At 43.5% G+C, this 7,334-nt stretch overlaps 1 pseudogene across 1 annotated transcript; it reads right to left on the bottom strand.

The window, feature by feature from the left end:
• Positions 1-5,592: 5,592 nt before the first annotated feature.
• On the bottom strand, positions 5,593-6,055 carry LOC308517060 (small ribosomal subunit protein eS12-like; annotated as a pseudogene). The gene has a single exon. The product of its transcript is annotated as a small ribosomal subunit protein eS12-like (transcript).
• Positions 6,056-7,334: the final 1,279 nt, after the last annotated feature.

Genomic DNA, 7,334 nt, shown 5'->3' with positions numbered 1-7,334 from the left:
TTTTACTGGCTATAAGATAAAATGTTTTTTAAAGGCACTGCCGTGTGGGAATCTGTTTTGGCAGCAATAGAGAGTGAGATAGTGCTGTAACACATACCTCAAAAGTTGTCAAAGTGGCTTTAGATTGGGCAGGTATTAAGCCTGAATGAATTTTGAGGAGCATGTTGAAAAAGCTGAGATTGCCTTGAACATGCTGTTAGGAGGCATGTGGATGCCAATGGCTCTCCTAGCAAAGGCGAGAAGGGTGTGACGAGCATGGAAGAGAAAATGTCGATTGCCTTAGAGAATACCTAAATCATTGCAAACAGACTGTTCATAGAAATATGGACATAGTAGGTGCTGTGGGTGAGGGTTCAGAAAGAAATAAGCAACACATTATTGAAAACTAGAGGAAAGGTTTTCCTTATCTGGAGTGGCAGAAATCTTAGCAGAATGTCTTCTATAGTTACGTGGAAGGCAAAACTTATAAGTGATGAAATATAATATTTAGCTGAGGAGATTTCCAAGCAAAGGGATGGAGAAACAGCCTGGTTTCTTTTCAATGCTTACAGTAAAATGCAAGGAGAAGGAGATAAATTGGGAGAAGAATGATTAAACAAAAAGGAACCAGGAGGTGATGATTTGGGAAATCCTCAGCCTATCCAGATTGCAAAAGATGCTAAAATTAAGAGATAACACAGCCAGGAATGTACTATCTGAAGAACAAGCTGAGGGTGTGGCTGTAACAATTTTCTGCCAATACTTCAAAAGGATCAAAAGGTCACAATACTCAGTCACACAAGGAGTTCTTTGAAGAGATCAAGAGCGTGACTCTCAGATCCCCTCCATCCCAGGAAACATCTAGAAAGTTTAAGGGTGTTGTCCCTCAGATCATCTCAGCAGAAGCCAAAAATAGAGAACTAACTATCTAAGAAATAGCTGTGGAAGTCCCTTCTGTAGTGCAGCCCATCTCCATGGCATACATGGGAGAGCCACAAGGTTCTTGGAAATGTTACGCTGCAGAAACACTGCCAGTTTGGACAAAAAGAGATAAAGTATGAAATGAAATGAAATGAAATGAAATGAAATGAAATGAAATGAAATGAAATGAAATGAAATGAAATGAAAGGAGGCTATGGGACCCTTAAAATTCTACTGGCAGGAACCAAGCTGATAAACCTGTGCTGCTGCAAACACCTGCTATATGTTATGAAAAGGGAGAGATGATTCAAAACCTGGAAGCCCGGAACCTGGAAGGAGCTGCGAACCACACAGCATTCTTCACAGGCATTGAAACCTAACGAAGTTTACCCAGCTGGATTTAGACGTTGTTGGGACCAGCGCTCCATTTTTCCCCCTTTAATTTTCTCTCTTTTTTTCAAACTGGAATGTCTATAACTGGTATCCTACGCCTGTCCTACCATTGTATTTCAGGGACAGATATCATGTTTCTTTACTTTTACAGATTTATAAATGGAAGAGAATTGTACCCCAGGGTAGGTGACACTGAGAGCTTCAACCATACCTGAATTCGATCATTTAGATGATGGCATTTGGGACTTTTGAGCTGATGAGACTTAGATGAGATTTTTGGACACTTTGTTTAGATGCTAATGAATGAGACTTTTGAGGAACTTGGGTTCAGTGAATAAATTTCACATGTGGAACAAATGTAAATCTTAGGGAACAAGAATGTTGACTGCATTAAATAGGATAATAAGGCCCCAGTGATGTCCATATCCTGGTTCCCAGAATTTATAAAGAGGTTACCTTATATGACAAAAGGGATTTTGCAGATGTGATTAAGGGTAAGAAACTTGAGATAAGCAGATTCTTGTTCAAATGGGCTCAGTCTAATCACATGAGCCTTTATAAGCATTAAACCTCTTCCAGTTCTTCTTTTGGCACAGAACCAGAGACATGTTTGTGTGAGAAGAACTTGACCCACCATTGATGGCTTTGAAGATGGAAACTAAGAATTCTGGTGGTCTCTAGTAACTGAAAAAGGCAAGGAAAAGACTCTCTCCTAGAATTTCTAGACAGAAAGAACAACCCTACTAGTACCCAATGATTTGGTTAGATTTTCTAGCCCAGTAAGACCTGTCAAAGATTTCTGACCTATCCTATATAATAAAAGCCTAATATGCTAAGTGTCCCGTCATCCCATGACTGGTTGACTGTTCAAGCAATCAAAGCATAATATGCTAATGATATGCTAAGGCTGCACAACTGCTCACTATGATGTGCACTGACCATGGGGGTCAGATGCTCCAACTGGTAGGTTAGCTTGCTGCTGGAGTCTGGTCAGACATGCCCTAGAGCCCTCCCACAGTCCCTCCCCATCCCCGATCATGCTTCAGTGGGGTCCCTTGTCCTGGCCTGCACCCTCTCACAATCAAGGACCCTTTGGGGGTGTCAGAGAGCTGGTTTTAGCCCGATCCCACAGGCCACTCCCCTCAGGAGGTCACCAGACACAGGGCTCATGGCTGGTGAGTGCCACTGTGGTAGAGTGAGCCTCTCCTGATCGGGACTGATTTGGCTCGAGGCCACGACAGGTGCAGTGGGGCCAGGATGCGCAGGAGCAGCAGGTAAGAGCTATAGGCAGCATTGGACTGCAGGTTTCTGCCTGATCCCTGCAGGCCACCCCGAGGGACCCCACCCATGCATGAATTGGTGCACCGGGCCTCTAGTAGAACCATAATGAATATGCAGAGAAAGGTTTGCTTGTCTCTAAAAAGATAGCGATATGAATATATACATATATCTTGGGTTACAAATTTAAGTATTCCTCATTTTAAAGTTTGAAAAACACTGGTAATGATGCCATTGAATGAGTTTATTTTCTACCCTACATTTCCAGTTACACATCCCAAATGCACCTTATATTATAAGTCGCTATATTATAGTTACTAAAAGAATGTTGCACTTTCCTGAACATGCCTTGGATTCCATGACATTGGGCAAGTTGCTCTTTGCATCTGCTCACTATGACGTGCACTGACCACTGGGGGCAGATGCTTCATTATTTACTGGGTGATCCTTTACACATCCTTAACTATGTCATTCAAGAGTCAGTTCCCATTGAGAACCTTCTTGGGACCCTTCTTCCCACCCTTATCATCTATGTAAAAAGCTATCAGTCTCTATGCATCTGCTATGGTCTGAGTGGTTGTGTTGCCCATAATTCACATGCAAGAATCCTAATGCCCACAGTGATGGTGTTAGGAGGTGGGGCCTTTGGGAGGCAATTAAGTCATGAAGGAGGAGCCTTTATGAATAGGATTAGGGTCCCCATAAAAGAAACCCCACAAGGCTCAGTAATCCACACCCTGTTCTCACACTTATAGACTCCAGAAATAATTTCTGTTGTTTATAAGCCACCCAGTCTGTGATATTTTGTTAGAGCAGCCTGAATGAATTAACACAGAATCTTTTTCTTTAATTAGTAGAAACTCTTATATAATAGCTCTTGAGCTCTAAGAAGCCCAGATGAAACTCTAATAAGGAATTGGGAATAAAACAACACTTAAGGAAATATAAATCACCGTCAGCCATGGAAAACTCATGGTAGCCTGTCTATATATACATTTTTTAAGAGAGCAAAAAAGTGTGAATAAGAGAGCATCCGTGTGTGTGTGTGTGTGTGTGTGTGTGTGTGTGTGTGTGTGGTTTTCATAAAAATTATTTTTTACAGAAAAATCACAAGGCTATGAAAAATATTTGGACATAATTAGGGAACTGGCTTAAGAAAAAGTAAACTAAGAGAGAATTCATCTTGGATGAAAAAAATACAAACAGGATTCTCCAGGGATAAGTGCAATGGCCAATTTTGTTCCCCATCTTAGTTAAATGTCCTTTGGTGTCATTCAGAAACAGAACACTTGGTTATGCAAGCCATGAATTTGACCCAATATGGCAATTTATCATGAACTTTTCATAGAAGTTGGGTTGTAAAGAGCAACTCATACAAATTGTTAATCATTTTTGAGCTAAAGCCAGTGGGATTAAAATATTTAGCAGAAAAATCTGTTATTAAATATTTGTTTATATGTAAAAATGGATTTTTTAAAATTTAACCAAATTGACTTTCTACTTCTTAAGTTACTGTAGTAAATTATTATAATTGACTAGGGGCCCGGTGCACAAAATTCGTGCACTGGGTGTGTGTGGGGGGGGGGGGAGTGTCCCTCAGCCCAGCCTGCCCCCTCTCACATACTGGGAGCCCTCAGGCATTGACCCCCATCTCCCTCCAATCGCAGGATCGGCCCCTTGCCCAGGCCTGACGCCTCTGGCCCAGGCATCAGGCCTGGGCAGGGGACCCCCAGACCCCTCCGATTGCTGGCTCTGCCCCTTGCCCGGGCCTGATTCCTCGGCCAGAGGCGTAAACCCCCATCACCCTCCGATCGCCTGATCAGCCCCTTGCCCAGGCCTGACACCTCCGCCAGAGGTGTCAGGCTTGAACAGGAGACCCCCATCTCCCCCCAATCACTGGCTCTGACCCCCGCCCAGGCCTGAGGCCTCTGACCCAGGCTTCAGGCCTGGGCAAGGGGACCATCATATCCCCCCAATCCCCGGCTCCGCCCCCCACCCAGGCCTGATGCCTCTGGCCCAGGCATCAGGCCTGGGCTGGGGACCCCCAGCCGCCCGCCCAGGCCTGATGCCTCGGCCAGAGGAGTTGACCCTCATCACCCTCTGATCACCAATCACCGGATCGGCCCCTTGACCAGGCCTGAGGCCTCCGGCAGAGGTGTCAGGCCTGGGCAGGGGACCCCCAGCTCCCCGCGGTTGCAGGCTCCGCCCCTGCCCAGGCCTAATGCCTCTGGCCTAGGTGTCCGGCCCGGGCAGCAGGGACCTGCAGTGGCAGCAGGGGGCGCTGTGATCGCGCGGGCTCTGCCCCTGCCCCTGCAGGACGCCTCTGTCTGAGGCGTCCAGCCTGGGCAGCGGAGACCCGCAGCTGCAGCAGCCCCGTGATCGTGGGCTTCGCTTTAGGCCCAGGCAAGGGACCCCTAGCTCCTGGGACTGCCAGCTTCGACTGTGCCCAGCTCCCATCGCTGGCTCCACCCCTACTTCCTGCTATCACTGGCCAGGGCGGCAAAGGCGCCTGATTCTCCGATCATGGCTGGGGGGCAGGGCAAAGGTGGCCCCAGGGCCGCCTTTGCCCTGCCCCCCAGCTCTTAGCTCCCCCCTGGGTTTCAGATCACTGTCAGTGGCAGGGGGCTTCTTCCTGCTTTCCCTTTTGCCTCCCTGCATTGTGCCTACATATGCAAATTAACCGCCATCTTGTTGGCAGTTAACTGCCAATCTTAGTTGGCAGTTAATTTGCATATAGCCCTGATTAGCCAATGAAAAGGGTAGCGTCATAAGCCAATTACCATTTTTCTCTTTTATTAGTGTAGATATGGACAGCCATCTAATGAATGTTTTTATTTTTTAACATATTTTTATTGATGTCAGAGATGAAGGGAGAGAGAGAGAGAATAGAAACATCAAATAATCAGAGAGAATTATTGATCAGCTGCCTCCTGCACCCCCCAGAAGCCTGCAACCTGGGCATGTACCCTTGACTAGAATTGAACCTGGGACTCTTCAGTCCACAGACCAACGCCCTATTCACTAATCAAAATCAGCTAGGGCATGAATTTTTTTTATATATAAATAAAAGCCAAGTTTATTTGTTCGTTTCTTGCATTTGAAGTACTCCTCAATGACATCCTTTGCATGAGACTCTTTGCCATAGTCCTTAACCACCACGCAACTGCAACCACTTTTGGGGGGTTTTCCTCTCTGTCGATTTTACGGAGGCTGCCCATTCCCCTCGTTTCTTGTTGTCGTCGACCTTCATTAGGTTGATTTGGTGTCCAGCACAAAGGCCTCCACCAACTGGACGTACACAGGCTCATCACAGTTGGATGCAAGTACACAAAGGTGGGCTTGGTGTTTGTCTAAGGCTTTGGCAGCTTCGCGAATTCCACGCGTGACTAGGCCGTCGTGGATGAGGGCGGTCTTCAGCACGTCTGGCAAAACAGTATTAACTAACTTCCATTACACCTCCAGCAGCAACGCCTTTCTCGGCCATGGCCATGGCGGTGGGTGATGGGGAAGCCCAACCTTGAACGCACCCAAGCCTCTGCCTCCGCCTCCACAGGGAAAGAGGATGGATTTTATTTTTTAATAATTCATTGTGCACCAGTTCATAGGATTTGTTTCAGTTATTCCTTAAATCTGAGTGATGTCACCTATTTCGTAGTCTTGAATACCTCCATCTATACAAGCAAAATAATTAAATTAATTTCTATTTTTAGAGGCTCTTATCAAGTGTCTGATCTTTCCCACTTGTAGGAAAATGAGAGATGGAGCAAATCTCAATTACGTTAAGTAAAGGAAAATTATTTGTCTATAACTTTCAGTTTTTGAACAGACTTACTGTTAGTGGGAAAGAAGATATTTTTGTTCTAGTTATCCCTGTGCTAAACCAAAATGAGTGTCTTAAGTCACTTCTGCCATGAATATTGTAATTACCATGATATATCTGCATGTTTTAAATATGCTTTTAATTGATTTTACAGAGAGAGGGAGAGTGAGAAATATCGATAGGTTGCCTCCCAAAAACAGTCCGACAAGTGATTGAACCCATAACCCAGCTATGTGCTCTGACCAGGGATCAAACTGGAAAATCATCAATGCATGGGACACGCTCAACCAACTGAGCCAACAGTGAAGGCTCTGCATGCTTTAATCCTCACTGCAAGGTAGTTTTTGCATGATATTTCCTAATAATGTTTTTAAGACTTTCCCACAAAATCAGTAGTATGGGGGAAAAATATTTCAAAATAAATATTTATTCTTTAAAACAATGCTAGATTATTAAGAAGCTTAGAATTATCTATTTGTATAAAATGTATTCAATATGATTATAAATTTCATAATTTACTCTCAATAATCAATATAGTAATATTATGACTTATTTGTCAATGGGTATTCCATGTTTTAGAAAGTATTAAAACAGTATCTCTTTAAAATAATGCTAAATTTTTCTTCAAATTTTCTACAATTTAAGTTTGTAACAATATATAAACACATTTTTTTATTTTTTTCCAGTGACAGTTTCACAGACTGTGGATAATAAATGGTAAATCAAAGACTAAGAACATAAACACAAAATGTATAAAATAATTTGTCAATTTTTCTATGATAAATTAAGAATGTCATGGACATTCAGATCAAGGCCATATACTTTATTAGTAATTAATATGAGTAGGGCCATAGCAAAACTATATTTTAAGTTATGGTGAATATAATTTTTTCAAATTTAAGTTCTTTCAACATACAGTGGACTTAATTGAGGGTTTCAATTC

This window comes from Myotis nattereri, assembly GCF_964212035.1.
Source record: "Myotis nattereri genome assembly, chromosome: 3".
Lineage (NCBI taxonomy): Eukaryota > Metazoa > Chordata > Mammalia > Chiroptera > Vespertilionidae > Myotis > Myotis nattereri.
The sequence above is the reverse complement of the archived record's forward strand: the minus strand, read 5'-3'. Positions and strand labels throughout refer to the sequence as shown.